The sequence below is a fragment of the Nannospalax galili genome, unplaced genomic scaffold (genome assembly GCF_000622305.1).
Source record: "Nannospalax galili isolate Female #2095 unplaced genomic scaffold, S.galili_v1.0 scaffold879, whole genome shotgun sequence".
Lineage (NCBI taxonomy): Eukaryota > Metazoa > Chordata > Mammalia > Rodentia > Spalacidae > Nannospalax > Nannospalax galili.
In genome coordinates, this window is record NW_008346261.1 from 2,430,963 (window position 1) to 2,446,341 (window position 15,379).

A 15,379-nucleotide genomic window follows, 5' to 3' on the forward strand; every position below is an offset into this window, starting at 1 on the left:
ACAATTTATGCTCTGTACTTCCTGGCAGTCAAAGCAAAAAGAGAAATATGAGCAGTTACAAATTTCCAATTGTCCACAAAAAAATAAAAAATAAAAAAATAAATAAAAAACATACTAGTTCCTCCAGGGAGGCAAAGTTTTTCCTGGCACTAAGTTCCAAAAGAATTTCTCCTGTGAACTTCTAAAAGGAGACATTATATGAGGCTGTAGCAAAATCTTCAATATAAATCCTTAGAAGAACTGCAGAAACAAGTTATATAAAGCTCCTGACAGTGTCTTTCAGTGAAAGCAAAGGGCAGACATTCAGTTAAAGCAATTCTACAGAAGCTGAGAAAACACGACCCAGTATGTAACTTCTAGTTGGTCTGGCTTGATGACTCAAGGATAAAACCAAGAGTGGCCAGAACAGCAGATATGTCCTCCCTAAAACTGCCACAAATATGACTTCTTCCAAGTCAGTGACTAAGATTTTTTTTTTTTTTTTAGTAACTGCATAGGGGCCTGGTAGTATACACCTTTCATCCCAGCATTTGGGAGGCAGAGGCAGGCAGATTCCTGGATTAGGCCAGCCTGGTCTATATAGCAAGTTTCAAGCCAGTTAGGACTACATAGTGAGACCCTCAAATCAAAAAAGAAAAAAAAAAAAAACAGACACGTTGGGCATAGTGGTACACACTTTATCCCAGGCAGAGGCAGGTGGATCTCTGTGAGGCCAGCCTAGTTTCCATAGTGAGTTCCCAGACAGCTGGGGCTGCAAGGAGACCCTGTCTCAAGAAAGGAAAAAAAAAAAAAAAAAAAACACCAGACACCCACAATTAAAGGGTTGAGCAGCAGTCAGTCTATAATTTGATGTCTAAATTCTATTACAGTTCTGATCAGTTTAAGTGGTATTTCTGGCCTTCATTTACTTAATATTGAGATTTGGCAGTTACCCACTCCCCACGCCCAAATCAATCAGCTAGATAAGAATCTCTCTGTTATTAATAGGCAGCCAGCGCTTCTGAGGTGCCAGGCTCCGTGCCTGGGCGCCCCTGCATTCTCTCACTTAATCCTCCCATAAATCTTGAGTGATAGCAACTATTATTAGGCCCATTTTACAAATAAGGAACAAAGATTTAGAGAATTTTCGATTGCCAAGGTCACAGAGCTAATTATCCAGTTCTTTCTGATTCCAGAGCCAGGCTCTCAGCTCTACTACAGGGCCTCCTGGTATTAATGAAACCAGTGAAATGCTAATGCGAGTCAGAAAAAAAAAACCAACAACACTGAGGCCCAGAGTGAGGTCAGCGAGGAGGCAAGCGTTGCTTATTAACGACAGAACAATGGCGCTTCCCAGACTGACAACCTATAAATGGAATAAAGGGATTAAAAATATACATATATGTATATATATGCACACACACATATATACTATGAAACAATAAAAGAAATTCTGAAAATACTATGTTACTCCAAGAAAAGAGATAAAAATTCTCTTTTCTTCTTCTTTTCTTAAAAATATTATTTCCTCTGGAGGACTCTTGGCTCCTCTGGCCAGGCATTCATTTAACCAACAGGTATTTATCCAGTGCCCACTGCATGCCAAGAACTGTCAATAGTAAGCAAGTCAGAATGGAACGGATGCTCAATATTTCATTCCAATAAATCAGCTGACAATGTATTTCCAGACAGTATTAAAGTGCTTTAAAGAAACAACAAGGTTGGGGCTAGGGATATATAGCTTGGTAGGCAAGCAGTAAGCCCCAAGTTTGATGCCCAGCATGGCATAAAACCAGGCCTGTAATCCCAGCAGTAGGGAGATAGATGTGGGAAGAGCAGGTCAGTGTCATCCTTGGCTACCCAATGAGTTTAAGGCCAGCCTGGGATACCAGAGACTCAGTCTAAAATAAATAAACAAATGAAATTAAGGGGATTAAGAGAGGCCATGGACTAGGAGGAGAGAGATGCTGGAGATAACTACATAGGGAAAGCTGTCTCTCTAAAACTCAAATGAGGAGTCAGTCATCAGCAGAGAGGACATCCTGCAACCTGGAAGGAAAAGCAACAGAAAGAAGAGCAGCGCACACCTGTAGTCCCAGCACTTAGGAGGCAGAGGCAGGTGGATCTCTGGGAGTTAAGGCCAGCCTAGTCTACATAGTGAGTTCCAGGAGAGCTAGGGCTACAGGGAGACCCTGTCTCAGAAAGACAAAAAGACGAAGAAGAGGAGGGGGAGGAGCTGTGACCAAAAAAAAAAAAAAAGGCAGGAGTGGTAGAGCACACCTTCAACCCCAGCACTCAGGAGACAGAGGCAGAAAAAATAAATAAATAGGGGCTGGAGATATGACTCCAACAGGCATTACATGCATGTGGTACACTTAACATACAAGCAGGCAAAACACTCACACACTTAAAAAGCAAACAAAAAACTTGCTATATACCTGAGGTTAGCTTTGAACTACTGATCCTCCTGCTCTACCATCTTAGTGCTGGGATTACAGGTGTGTGTCACCATACCCAGCCCATGCTTTATTTTCATTTTTTATTATTTTTATTGTTATGTTTTATATATCTTTATCTTATGTGCATGAGTGTTTGCCCAAATTATATGTGTACCAAGTGTGTACAATGCATGTGGAGGCCAGAGGAGAACATCAGATCCTCTGGAATTGGAGTTACTGATGACTGTTAGCACATGTGAGTATGGGAACTGAACCTGGGTCCTTGGTAAGAGCTGGTGCACTGAGCCATCTCTCCAGTCCCTACATAGCAAGTAGTCTGAAGTCAGCCTGGAGACACATCAGACTCTCCAAAAAGAAGTATAGCCATGTTTCAGAAACCTCAGGAAGGCCCATGTTGTTGCAGCAGAAATCAAGTGAGAACCCACAGATCAAGTGGGAGGAATGCGGGAGGGGACAGGAGAAGGAAGTTGGATTTTATTAGAGCACATGCATGCAAGGGGAGCTCTATCCAAAGCTCCCTGGGAAATTCAGGCAGATGCAATCTTTTACAGACCCAAGTAGACAGCACCTTGTGTTATAGATAACATCACCAAAAACTTTTCAACCTTAACAAAATATCTTTGGCTGGCAGGCTGGGAGGCACTGGCTGGCTTTCCATCATTATTGGTTAGAATTTAAAATTATCTCTTTCCTTTTCTAGAGCTTTATACTAGACTACCAGTGGTTTGGCTGGCAGACCCTGGGGAAATGCTGACACAATTTACAAAGGGAAGAGCTCCTGCTCCTCCAGCCTCACCTGACCATCTCTTCCCTCTGCTTTATTGAGCCGTCCTATTCCTTGCCATGGTTTTGTTTCAGGTTTTTTCTACGTGCTCAAAACTGAATGTTCTAAGAGGCTGGAGAGATGGCTCAGCAGTTAAAAACACTGGTTGTTCTTGCAGAAGACCCAGGTTCGAAGCCCAGCACCCACATGGCAGCTAACAACTGTAACTCCAGTCTCAGGGGATCCGACAGCCTCTTCTTACCTCTTCGGGCATTGCACGGCATGGGTGCACTTACCTACATGCAGGCAATACACACAATACACATAAAATAAAAATAAACAAAAACAAAAAAACCCTGAATGTTCTAAATGTGAGCAACTTGGTCAAACTGAACATTATTAAAGTTAATTTAAACAGTCTCACGGTTAATATTCTCATAGAAGGCACATCTTTGCCAAGAAGGAACAGAGTAGAATTTGCATTTGAATAATTAAGTGTCCCTTATAAGGTTAAATCAAAGCTTTTATTTAAAGAGCTCTCTTCCACTGGGCGTGGTGGCACACGCCTTTAATCCCAGCACTTGGGAGGCAGAGGCAGGCGATCTTTGTGAGTTCGAGGCCAGCCTGGTCTACATAGTGAGTTCCAGGACAGCTGGAGCTACAAGGAGACCCTGTCTCAATAAAAGACAAAAAATAAAGAAATAAAGAACTCTCTTCCACCAACTTGTGTGGACAAATTAAGAGGGAAAAATGTATAGCTGCATCAGTGTATTTATGTCTACGCTTGAACGAGGAGGTACAAGCATCAGAAATTGAATGACTAACAAGACCCACCTGCATGCAGGCACTAGGCCCTTGCAATAGGAAAGAACCAGCTGACTAGGCAAGAGATGTGGGAACTTGAGTCTCTTATTAACATCTGATGATAGACAAGTCCCTGATTCCCCCATCCCCCAAATCAAAATAAAGCCACAGCCTGCCTTGCCCGCAGGCTACAAAGTCTGGCATACCAGCCAGATATTAAACAAAATCAATCCTTTCTTCTGCTGGCCAGTTGTTAATCCCCCAGGCACAATGACTGAGTTGCTGTCTCAAAACCATTAACATCATTATGACAATGAAAATTCACATAATCTGTGAACAGTGCAGCAGCTCCTCAGCACAGCTCACATATCTCCAACCCCCACGCACCCAGAAGCATCCAGTGGTACAGAACAGTGAGCAACAACTCAAATGAGCTGGCAAGGAGCAAGGAGGGAGGGCTGCCAGTCAGTCCCTCGACAACCACTTCCCTGCAGGTGAAAATGGGCTGCTCTTAAACTTTCCAGAGTGTGACTGACAGCTCAGTGGTCTCAGGCTTGCACAGGCTATGGGTCACCTACCTGATTTTCACTTCACATCCAAATTCATGCTTCTCACTGTTCACAGCCATCAACTGCCACTAAATCAAGGTTTCTAATCAGCCACTTGCATCATCGATCTGATGGGCTACTTATTACAAATGCAGATTCCTCCACCCCATTGAAAATAAGCATCTCTGGAATGGGTGTGTTGTTTTACTTATAATCTCAACCCTGGAAGGTGAGGCAGAAGGATTGCAAAAAAGTTCAGAGCCAGCCTGGGGCTACATAGCATGCTCCAGGCCAGCCTGGACTACAGTGAGGCCCAGTCTCAAAATGAGAGGGGGAAGGGGAAAAGACAATAAATATCTCTGGAATAACCTAAATATATTTTTAAACACTACCCTGGCCATCTTTATGCTCATCAAGTTGGAGGACCTCCACCTTAAAGCAATGTTTCTCAAACTGAAGGTCATGACCCATTTGGTTAGGAAATCAAATTAGTGAGTCATGACTACCAGCTGATATTTTCTAATGAAGTAGAAAAAAAGTTAAATAGAGTGCACTGCAGGTAGTAAGGGTAATAATTATTGTTTCCTGGAACTTATTTCGATTGTACACCTGTGCACAGTGCTGTAAAAGATATTCCTTAAGATGTATCCCACTCCAAGTTTGAAAAGGGAATTTTTTGTTTGGTTTGGTTTTTTTGATATTTGGTATCCCCCGATGCAATCCTATCTGTCCTAGAACTCCCTTTGAGACCACCCTGGCCTTGAACTGTGCAGTGATTCTCCTGCCTCTACCTCCAAAGTGCTGGGATTTACAGGCATGTGCCACCATGCCCAGGAAGAAACAGTATTCTCCATTTTCCACCAATCCCCAAGCTTCTCGGTTTTAACTCAAGCAGAGACATGTATGAAACAGTGTCACTGATTTGTTTTTTGAGACAGGGTCTCACTATGTTGTTCTGGCTGGCCTGGAACTTGCTATGTAGACCACGCTGGCCTTGAACTCACGCGTGCCTCTGCTTCCCAAGCCTGTCACTGATTTCTAAACTAAGGCACAGACCAATGAAGTTAGAGGTTGCGTCCAGAGCCCCCACTGCATCCCACTCCAGACCCTATCCTGGAACTGAGAACAAAGCAGGGCTCCAAAGGGGAAGTTTAACCAGCTCTTTTCTGGCTGGGCCTGTCCTAGTGCAAAGAACTCAAAGCCACTCTTACCACCTCTCAGAAGGGCAAAAATGGGGAGAGCAATGTAGTGGAGTAAAAGGAACAATGTTATACATGTACAAAATGTTATACTGAAATCATTGTGTGAACTAAATAAAGATAATGCAACGTAAAATGAATGACAATGTTCCTCATCAGGGGCAAGACTTGGCCTCAGCACTGAGCGCTTAAAGAAGTGAGGTGGTGACAGTCAGTGGTCAGAACTCAGGTGAGTCCTGCATCCGGAGACTACAGAAAAGGCAAGGCAGGGAAACCAGAAGCTGCAGAGCTTCGAGCACGTAAGATTTACTTCTCAACCCACTAGGTTCCTTGTGCCTCAATGTTCTGTAACTAGGGTACAAAAATCCTTACTCTTTTTGCCCAATGCTCTGGACCGGCAGCCCCACCTGGCTAGAATGAGGGAGTGAAAGAACAAAAGCTATCTTGTGTCTTGTTAGCCCTCAGACTCACCCGAAGTCAATGACTTAAGACCCTCCCCACGTGGCCAGAAGAAACAAATCAACAAAAAGGCCCCAAAGCGAAAACCCCACCTAGGTTCCGGGGCAGTTAGTCCTCCCGGGGGGCAAGACTGTGGAAGGCTGGGTTATACACAACAGGGACAGAGGATGATCACTCAGTTTTTCAAAAGTCTGTAGCTAAGAGTGGAGAGAGGCAGGCGCGTTTCCCCTACTCCCAGCCCGAGAGGGAGCGATGCCCCACTGCTTAGGGAGGGGCTCCGGGAGGGGCTCGGTAGTCTCACACCGTGACCCTGAAGCAGTGAGGGGTCGGGGTTGGTCCTCAGTGCCAGGTCTCCGGGAACGAGCCGCCGCGGAGGCACCCCTGGTGGGGAGGCAGGCGTGCGCCCACCCCCTTGGCAAGGACACCGGGGAGGCGCCGGGAAGCGCCGGGCAGGAACTCTTCGAGGCTCCCGGGGCCGGGGACCCGCGAAGCGCTGCGAGGACCCGCAGGGGCCGCGTCCGCCACCCTACAAGTGTCTCGGTAGAGACGCAGCGTGTCCCGCGAGGGCAGATGCTATCGGAGCCCCCGCACCGGGTCCCCCGGCGTGCCACCCACCAGAGACCGCGCCAGGGAAGGGCAGCGGCGGCGACCGTCTCCCAGCCCCACACTGGCCCGGCACCCCGAGCCCCGAACCGCGCCTCCCCGGCAGGCTGCGGCGCCCGCCAGTGTTTGTAAACAAACCGGTCACGTGGCGGCGCCTGCCCGCCCCCAGCGCCCCGCGAACCTTGGGGAGCCCCCGCCTGACCACACTATGGCCGAGCGCGGGAGCCCCACACACCTCGGGATGCGGGTCCCAGGTGCTCGGGTGGCGACTGACAGCGCCCCACGCCCACGCGCGCCCAGCGCCGCGCTCCCCCTACGCTCACCTGGCGGCAGTCTGCCCGGTCCGGCCCTCGCCAGGCTCGGCTGCTCCGAGGTGTGCGGCGGCGAAGGGCAGCTCGGCTGGATCGGGCGCTCCCGGCGCGCTCTTAAAGCCACAGTCTTCGCCACTGCCGCCGGCACCGCCGCCGCCGCCGCGCCGCATCCCTCCGGGTCCGGACCCGGGGCAACGGATGACAGACGCACCCCCGCGCCTATCCCCTCGGCTCAGCACATAGCAACACGCCGCGGGTAGGCCTGCCACGGCCGCAGCCCATCCGCCAGCAGCCAATCAGCAGAGGACGGAACTCCGCCCCTGCTTCCCCAGCCTCCTGCCCCCGCGTGCGAGGAGTGCGGCGAGTGCCTCGTCCTGCCACTCGGGGCAGCTGGCGGGCGGGCGGGACTGGGAGGAGAGGTGATGGGGATGGGTGGGCTCTGGGAAGTAGAAGGAAGCTGTTTGTTTGGGCTTGCTGTGTCCCCAGGTCAGGGCTGGGATTCCCAGGACCTGGGGCGATGTTGGACATTGGGATTCTTAGTGCTTCTACTTGGAGGACCAAGATTAGCAATTCCGTCCTTACCCGGACCCTGATTTACCAGAAGTGGCCCGCAGAGCCCAAAGCAGCTGAATTTAGTAAGAAAGAGCCAATCCCACTTGACCCAGGCGTGCCCTGCTCAGAAGCAGGACGTTTTCTCATTTCTCTCTGCCCTGCTAAGTAATTCGGTCAGTGAAAAGTAGGAAGGGGTTGCCTGGTGTGCACGAGACCCTGGGTTCAAGCCACAGTGCTGGGGGCGGGGCGGGGTGCGCAAAGGAGTTTTAGGGATGCTGGAATGCCCGATTGCTGCTGATTTTCCAAGGTCTGCAGAGGTTGATGGGGTTCCTTAGTTAACCCCAGAGACTAGAATAGGAGTGGTCAGTGACCAAAGAGGAGGAGTCCTCATTCTGGGTCAGTGGGGTGGTGCTTTTCAAGGAAAAGAAGGTTAAAAAATAAACTCATGACAGTCGGGAAATCCAGGGAGGCACCAGGTGGGTGGAGTGGGACAGAGTCTCCCAGCAGGAAAACAGGTCAATTTGATAAAGAATCCTTGCCAGAGCCAGGGAAGAGAGCAGGTCTACTAAGCCACTGGAGTTCTGCAGTGCATTGGAAGAAAGGCCTTACTTGGATTATAGGAAAAGAGAAAAATAAAAAGAAATCACATAAATCCCAGGCAGGTGCACGCTTGTAACCCCAGTTCTCGGGAAGTGGAGGCAGAAGGCTCAGGAGTTGAAGGTCATCCTCAGCTATATAGCCAGTTCTAAGCCAACCTAGTTACTGGAACCAAAAACAAAAAAGATATTTTCAGATACAAGGTGCTGCAGGAAGCCCAGGTAACTCCACTTCTCCCATACAGCAGTTTAACCATAAATTCAGTATGGTGTTTGGGTAGGTCCCCAAGTAACTCAAAACCTCACTTGTAACTCCACCCAACTGTTTTTAAAATATATCCAATCAACCAAGTTGTATTGTTTATGAATATTAAATGGTTAGGCATGAATTCAGTTTCAATGTCAGTAAAAACAAAAACCTTGTACTCAGTAGATACCAGCCTTGAACTTAGCAGTTTCAATATAAGGGTGCTGTCATTGTTTACAGTTGACTGGTTTGGAAAGTCTAAATCATGGGGGTAGGAAGAAGCCTTCAAGTAAAAAGAACAAGAAAGATTTGGTGTTTAATCTTGAAAGAAGATGTATTGGGGTTGGGGATTTAGTTCAGTGGTAGAGCCCTAGGTTCAGTCCTCAGCTGGGGGTGCGGGGTATGTACTGAAGTCCTTAGATTTCAATTTGATTACTGGCACTTGTCAGCCTCCTAGGCAAGTTTCTTTGTGTGCCCTAGGCCTTAGTTTCCATAACTTAAGGAAGACTGGGGTCTAGGAACAGAGGTCCTTGGCAGAGATAGTGCTTAGTGTACATGAGGCTCTGGGTTCAATCCCCAGCACTGCAAAATAAAAGAGAGCTGAAATGAGGTCATTTCTGAGCTCTGGAGTTTATAAGGAACCAAAAAGTCAAACTTACTGCATTTCTGCAATATTGTGTTAGTGAATATGTTTGTGTCCAGAGATCTCCACCTTCCTAACAGTAGATTCTGCATTGGTTTATCACCCCAAGATACTGGTATGTTATGTAACAGGATTAGAGGCTACTGTTTCTGTTTTAAATAAAAGATAATCTTTAGAAGAGCTGCCTGGTGCTGGGTGCTCTGAGGACTCCTGCAGGCCTGCTGTGTGCTTGCAGGAGATGGGAAGAGGCTGCAGAACCACGGGGCTGGAAGACAATAGCACCAGCCAGCCAGCAAAAAAATGTTAAGCCAGGTCATGCCTCCTCCCAGCCAAAAGAGACAAACATTACAAGCTGACAAGGAAGAAGGAGAACTGAAACAAAGAAGTAGGTGAGCCAAGTTCTAGAAGCTACTTCCCTCTGAACCCAAACACCTTTGTTTGCCCTCAGTACACAGTTACTCAGTGCCCATCTTGAGCATCAGTTCCTGCTCCACTTGAATGTATTCTGAGAACGAATATACAGAGAGGAAAGAAGCTCAGGCTAATGGCCTGAGAATATACGGATACTTATCCTGGGTGCAGAAACAGAGGTGAAGCAATGTAGAGACAGCAAGTAATGTATTCAGAGTCAGACAGAGGACTGAAAAAGGAACTGGCTGTGGTTGTGCTTTTAATTCCGACCCTCAGGACGCAGAAGCAGGCAGATCTCTGTGAGAGTGAGGCCAGCTGGGGCTACAGGGAGACCCTGTTTCAAACCACCACCACTACCACCACCCCCCCAAAAAAAAGGGAAGAAAAGGACAAAAGACCTTTAGCAATAAAGAGAGGTTCCTGGCCTCACAGGCATATGATCAGCCTGGCTTTCTCGGTGGAACCATGCTGTGTGAAATCAAATTTGTCCATTTCCAAAACCTCCACAGTCACTCTGTTCTAGCTCTTCTCTTACCAATCCCTTCTTCCCACTTTTGTAACAAGCAAGGTTTTTTTGTTTCTTGTTTTTTTTTGATTGATTGTTTTGGTTTTGAATTTGGTCTTTTTAAGATGGAACTCATTATGTAGACCAGGCTGGCCTTTAACTCACAGAGATCTACCTGCCTCTGCCTTGGATTAAAGGCGTGCACCACCACACCCAGCACTTGTTTTTGTTTTTGGAGACCCAGTTTCCCTGTAGCTAAACCTGGAGTTGAGTATACCTGGACTCCCTCTCCCAAGTGCTAGGATTAAAGGTGTGCACCTCCACACCCAGCATGTGCAAGGTCACGTAATTTTTTTTATTTTTATTTATTTAGTAGTGTGATTGTGTGGAATGCACTGGAGAGGACCACTTTCAGGAGTTGGTTCTCAACTCTCTTCTTGTTTTTGTTATTTGTACTGATTAGAGAAGGCTATCCTGTCAAGATGGCCAGTGAGTGGGCTAGGTGAGTAGCATACTCAAGGGCCCATTTCCACCTTGTTAAGGCAGGGTCTCTCTTGTTTCTTTGGACTGGGCACTCCAAGCCAGCTGGTCTGACAGTTATAGGCACATTCTCCATCTGGCTTTTTACATGGGTCCAAGGCTCAAACTCAGGTCCTCAGGCTTGTACAATAAGCACTTTAACCTGTTGAGCCATGTCTCCAGTCCCAAGGTCACTATTATAAGCCCATGTTTTATTCGACACAAAGTCTAAATCTGTAGCCCACCCTGGCCTCAAAGTCAGAGCAATCCTCCTGTCTCATCCTCCTAAGCCAAAATTTCTTCCCCCAATCTCCCACCTGTGTGTGTGTGTGTGTGTGTGTGTGTGTGTGTGTGTGTGTGTGTGTATGTATGCTTGTGTGTTGAGAGGTCTCTAACTCAGGCTTCCAAGCTAGCCTTGAACTCCCTAGTAAACAAGGATGACCTTGAATTTCTGACCCCTCTGTCTCAACTTCTCAAGTGCTGGGATTATAAACATTCACCCACCATGCCATACTTAGTTTTATATGGTACTGGGGATTGAACCCAGGATTTGGTACATGCTAGGCAGGTTTCCTTTTTTTTTTTTTCATTGCTATTATGGCATTTTCTTGCAAATGTGTCATTATACTTCATTCTAATTTGTCCTTCTCCCCACGACCCTACTCCCACCTTTTGGTTTTGACTTTGATTTGTTGTCTTGTTTTCATTTTTCAATTTAAATCTTTTGAAAATTTCATGAGTATGTATTTACATTATTTCCACCCTTTTTCCCCCTCCAATTCATGTAACCCAGGCTAGCCGAAAACTCCCTTGGTAGCAGAGGATAACCTTAAACTTTGGATAATCCCCCTGCTTCAGACTCCTGAGTACTAGGATTACAGGCCATGAGTTACCACACCTGATTACATGCTCATTTTAACAGCTCAAGACATTTGAAGTAATCCCATCTTCCATTCACTCCCCTCCCCCAATCCATCAGCAGGTCAAATCAGCTTTACTTCAGAATAGACAATAGATGCTTACTCTGACCATGTCTGTCTCTACTGCTGCTGCCCTGGTCTCAACCTTTCTTGCCAGAGGAAGCACAACATCCCAGTGGATCTCGCTGCTTATAACTCATTCTCTACTTAGCGACCAGATGGTACTTCTTCAATGCAAACTCCTTATGGTGGCCCACAGGCCTACTCACAGGGCCTGCCAACCTCTCTGGTCTTCCTGGATCTGTCCTTTGCTCACCCTGCTCCAGGCCTAGTCTTCCTGTACATCCCTGGGCCCATCCTCCCATATACTTTAAGTATCTCTAGAGCAAGTGTTAATGCTGTAAACAGTTACAAACTGTTCTTTAGGAAATAATGACAAGAAAAATAAAGTCTATGTACATTTTTTTTCCTTAGATATTTTCAAACTGTGTTTGGTTGAATCCATTTGTGTTTGCTGTTTCCTCCCCAAGAACACGTTGCCCCAGAAAGCATCCTCACCACTTGGATCTCAGGTCAAATGCTTCCTCCAGAGAGGTCTCCAGACCACTCTGTCTTACGTGTCCCACCCCCAGGCTCTATCATACCTTCTCCCAATTTATTTTCTTCATACCATGTGATACCTGAAGTCATCTTGGTCAATTATTTTAGTTTGTTTTGGGTCCTACCTTGCTCTAAAGTATAAATTCCATGACAGAGTTTTCTCTCTCTCTCTCTCTCTCTCTCTCTCTCTCTCTCTCTCTCTCTCTCTCTCTCGTTTTTTTGTAACCCGGGGTTTTATGTAACCCGGGCTGTCCTTGAACTCATCCCCCTGCCTCTACTGTCCTTGAACTCCTGATCCTCCTGCCTCTACTTTCCAAGTGCTGGGATGACTGGCATGAGCCACAACACTGGGTTTATGTGGTTCTGAGGCTCGAACCCAGGGCTTTGTGCATAATGAGCAAGCACTCTACCAACTGAGTTACAGTCCTAGCTTCTTATTGCATCTTTAATGCCAAGAATAATACCTGAGACTGGCACACACCTGCAATCCCAGCGACTTGGAAGGTTGATGCTGTGGGGTTACTGAAAGCCAACCTGGGCTACAGAGTGACACCAGTCTCAAAAACTCAAAATAATGCCAGCTGTGGTGGGGCACACTAAGTAGATCAAGACCAGTCTGGTCTACTAAGTGAGTTCCAGGCCAGCTGGGGCTACAGGGAGATTCTATCTCAAAAATAAAATAAAAATAAACAACAACAAAGCAATAAGAAATCCAAATGAACCAGGTGTGGTGTTTCAGGTGTAATCCAAACACTAAGAAGGGTCTGGAAGTAAGATCACTGTGGGTTCTTGGCTCCAGAGTAAGTTTCAGGACAGTCTAGGCTAGATTGAGACTCTGCTTCAAAAAACCAAGTAAGTAAATTTAGATCACAGAAGCTACCCCATAGAGAGGAGCAGCCAGGCCTTACTTAGTTCCTATCCAGTATCTTCCCTGAACTGCTAAACTCCTAACATGTAACAGCCCGAAGGTAGGGTAGGACAATAGGATTAGCCTCCTAAATTACTTCCCTCTCTCTTATCTAGTACCTTCACTAATCTGCTAAACTCAGACACCCTCCTCTTTAAACTCAAAGATTCTTACCTTGTAAAGTCTATAATCATAGGGAATTTCCTTTGCTCTGCAGGTTACTGCTAGAGCTCCACTATACCCCAGCTTCCCCTGCTGTGAGTGCTCAGCTTTATTAAAGGACCTGATCACCTGAAAATCCATCACAGCGCATCTCACAAACAGACCTGGAAAGAATCTTTATCATTTAAAACAAATAATACTAACGGCCTGCCATGGTGGCCCATACCTTTAGTCCCAGCACTCAGGCTAGGAATGTAGCTCAGCTCAGTGGTACAATGCTTCCCTGGTTGGTTCAAGGCCTTGCATTTGATCTCCAGTATGAGAAAAGAAAAAGCCATTTGCCTGAAGACAGTGCAAAGATCAGATCACATGTCTCTTTAGAGGACTTTCCCTTGCCCTCCTTAACAAAATTAATGTTTCTTTCCTCAGTGCCTTGAATAACACTTTATTCATAGCTGTATTACATCATCCAGCCTTTCACACTCCCTATGAAGAGTTATCAGCTATCTGTCCTCTCTGCCAGGTGCTCCTGGCAGGAACTTATCAGATCATCCATGCATTTTCCTGCACCCGCCACCTGGTCGGTCCTCCTTAAAGGTTCATGTCTGAGTTGGATCCAGTGGGAGTCAAGCAGGAATGGATGGGGTCTGTTCTCAGAGTGTGCTGATCCACATATAGCAGTCTTGCTTTCAAGTATGAACACCTGAAACTTTGGGATATTCTATAAATAAAAAGGGGCAAGCTACAATTTTAAAAATCACAGTACAATAGAAACTTCCTGAAGGCTAAAGGCTGCAGGCTCTCACATGGCCACCCCATCTGGGAAAACATCCATCTCTGCCTATGTGGGGAGGGGGAGGGGCCTTTCACAGACTTACTCCCATCAGTAAAAATCCCGTGGCATTACATCACAGAGGAGTGCCTGGTGCCATCTTCCCATGTGGACAGATATTGTACAGTTCTTTGTTTCTTATGTACAATAAATGCTTTATCTCAGCCCTGGCTCACATCACTTGTTTTCAGTCATGAAAGTGGCTGAAGATGTACTTTGCAGACTGTTGCTGGGGAAGGGTCCTAAGTACCTTGGCTCTTCTTTCTAAATGTGAACTTTTCTTTTTTTTCTTTTTTTTTTTTTTCTTTTTTGCCTTTTTTTTTGCAGCTCCAGCTGGCCTGGAACTCACTATGTAGACCAGGCTGGCCTTGAACTCACAGAGATCCGCCTGCCTCTGCCTCCTGAGTGCTGGGACTACAGGCTTGTGCCACCACGCCCGGCTTCGTAAACTTTGCTTAATAAAACAGCAGCTTCCATTTATCTAGAACATCTCACAGACAGAGCAGTGTCTGATCCATTCTCTAAGCAACTACAAGAGAGATAGTTCTCCTTCTTTAAAAAAAGAAATAGGTGGGACTCAAGAGATGGCTCAGCTGTTAAGACCCCTGGATGCTCTTATAGAAGACCCAGCATGCACATGGCAGCTAACAACCGTCTGTAACTCTAGTTCAAGGGGATCCAACCTCCCTTTTCTGGTCTCCACAAGCATGCGTGTGGTGCATTTACAGATGCAGGCAAAACACTCATACAATAAAAAATAAAAAAAAATTTTAAAAATAAGTGAACTGGAGAGATGGCTCAGTGGCTAAGAGCCCTTGATGCTCTTCCATATGATCAGAGTTTGTTTCCCAGTACCCATAGTGGCTTACAACCACCTGTAACTCTAGATCCAGAAGATCCAATGCCCTCTTCTGGCCTCCATAGGCACCTGCTCACATGAGGCATATATCCACAGACATATACACATGCACATAAATAAAAATAATAAAAATAAACCTTTAAAAGTAGGCTGGGTGTGGTGGCTCATGCTATAATCTCAGCATTGGGAAGGTTGAGGTAAGAAAATTGCCATGAGTTTGAGTCTGGGCTACATAATAAGTTCCAGGTCAGCCTGGGCTTACAGTGTGAAACCCTGTCTCACATCAATCAATTGAAAAAAAAAAAAAAAAAAAAACCAGGGGGGGGGGGAAAGCCAGGCAAATGTGTCCCCAGAAAAACCCACTAGTCTTATAGAAGGGCACAGGAATGAGAACTGCCCTGAAAACCCCCAGAACACAAAATTTAAAAGACCAATGATAAACATGATCAAAAACTTCAAGAAAACACAGACAAACAACTCAAAGAAGAAAGGCGTAAACTT

General features: G+C 46.3%; 1 protein-coding gene across 1 annotated transcript in view; it reads right to left on the reverse strand.

Annotated features, from left to right (window-relative positions):
- Ypel2 (yippee like 2) overlaps positions 1–7,288 on the reverse strand; it is a 69,895-nt gene extending 62,607 nt beyond the window's left edge. The window contains exon 1 of the mRNA XM_008842670.3: positions 7,138–7,288. The gene's annotated coding sequence lies outside the window, so the exon portion shown is untranslated. The remainder of the gene's footprint in view (positions 1–7,137) is intronic.
- Positions 7,289–15,379: the final 8,091 nt, after the last annotated feature.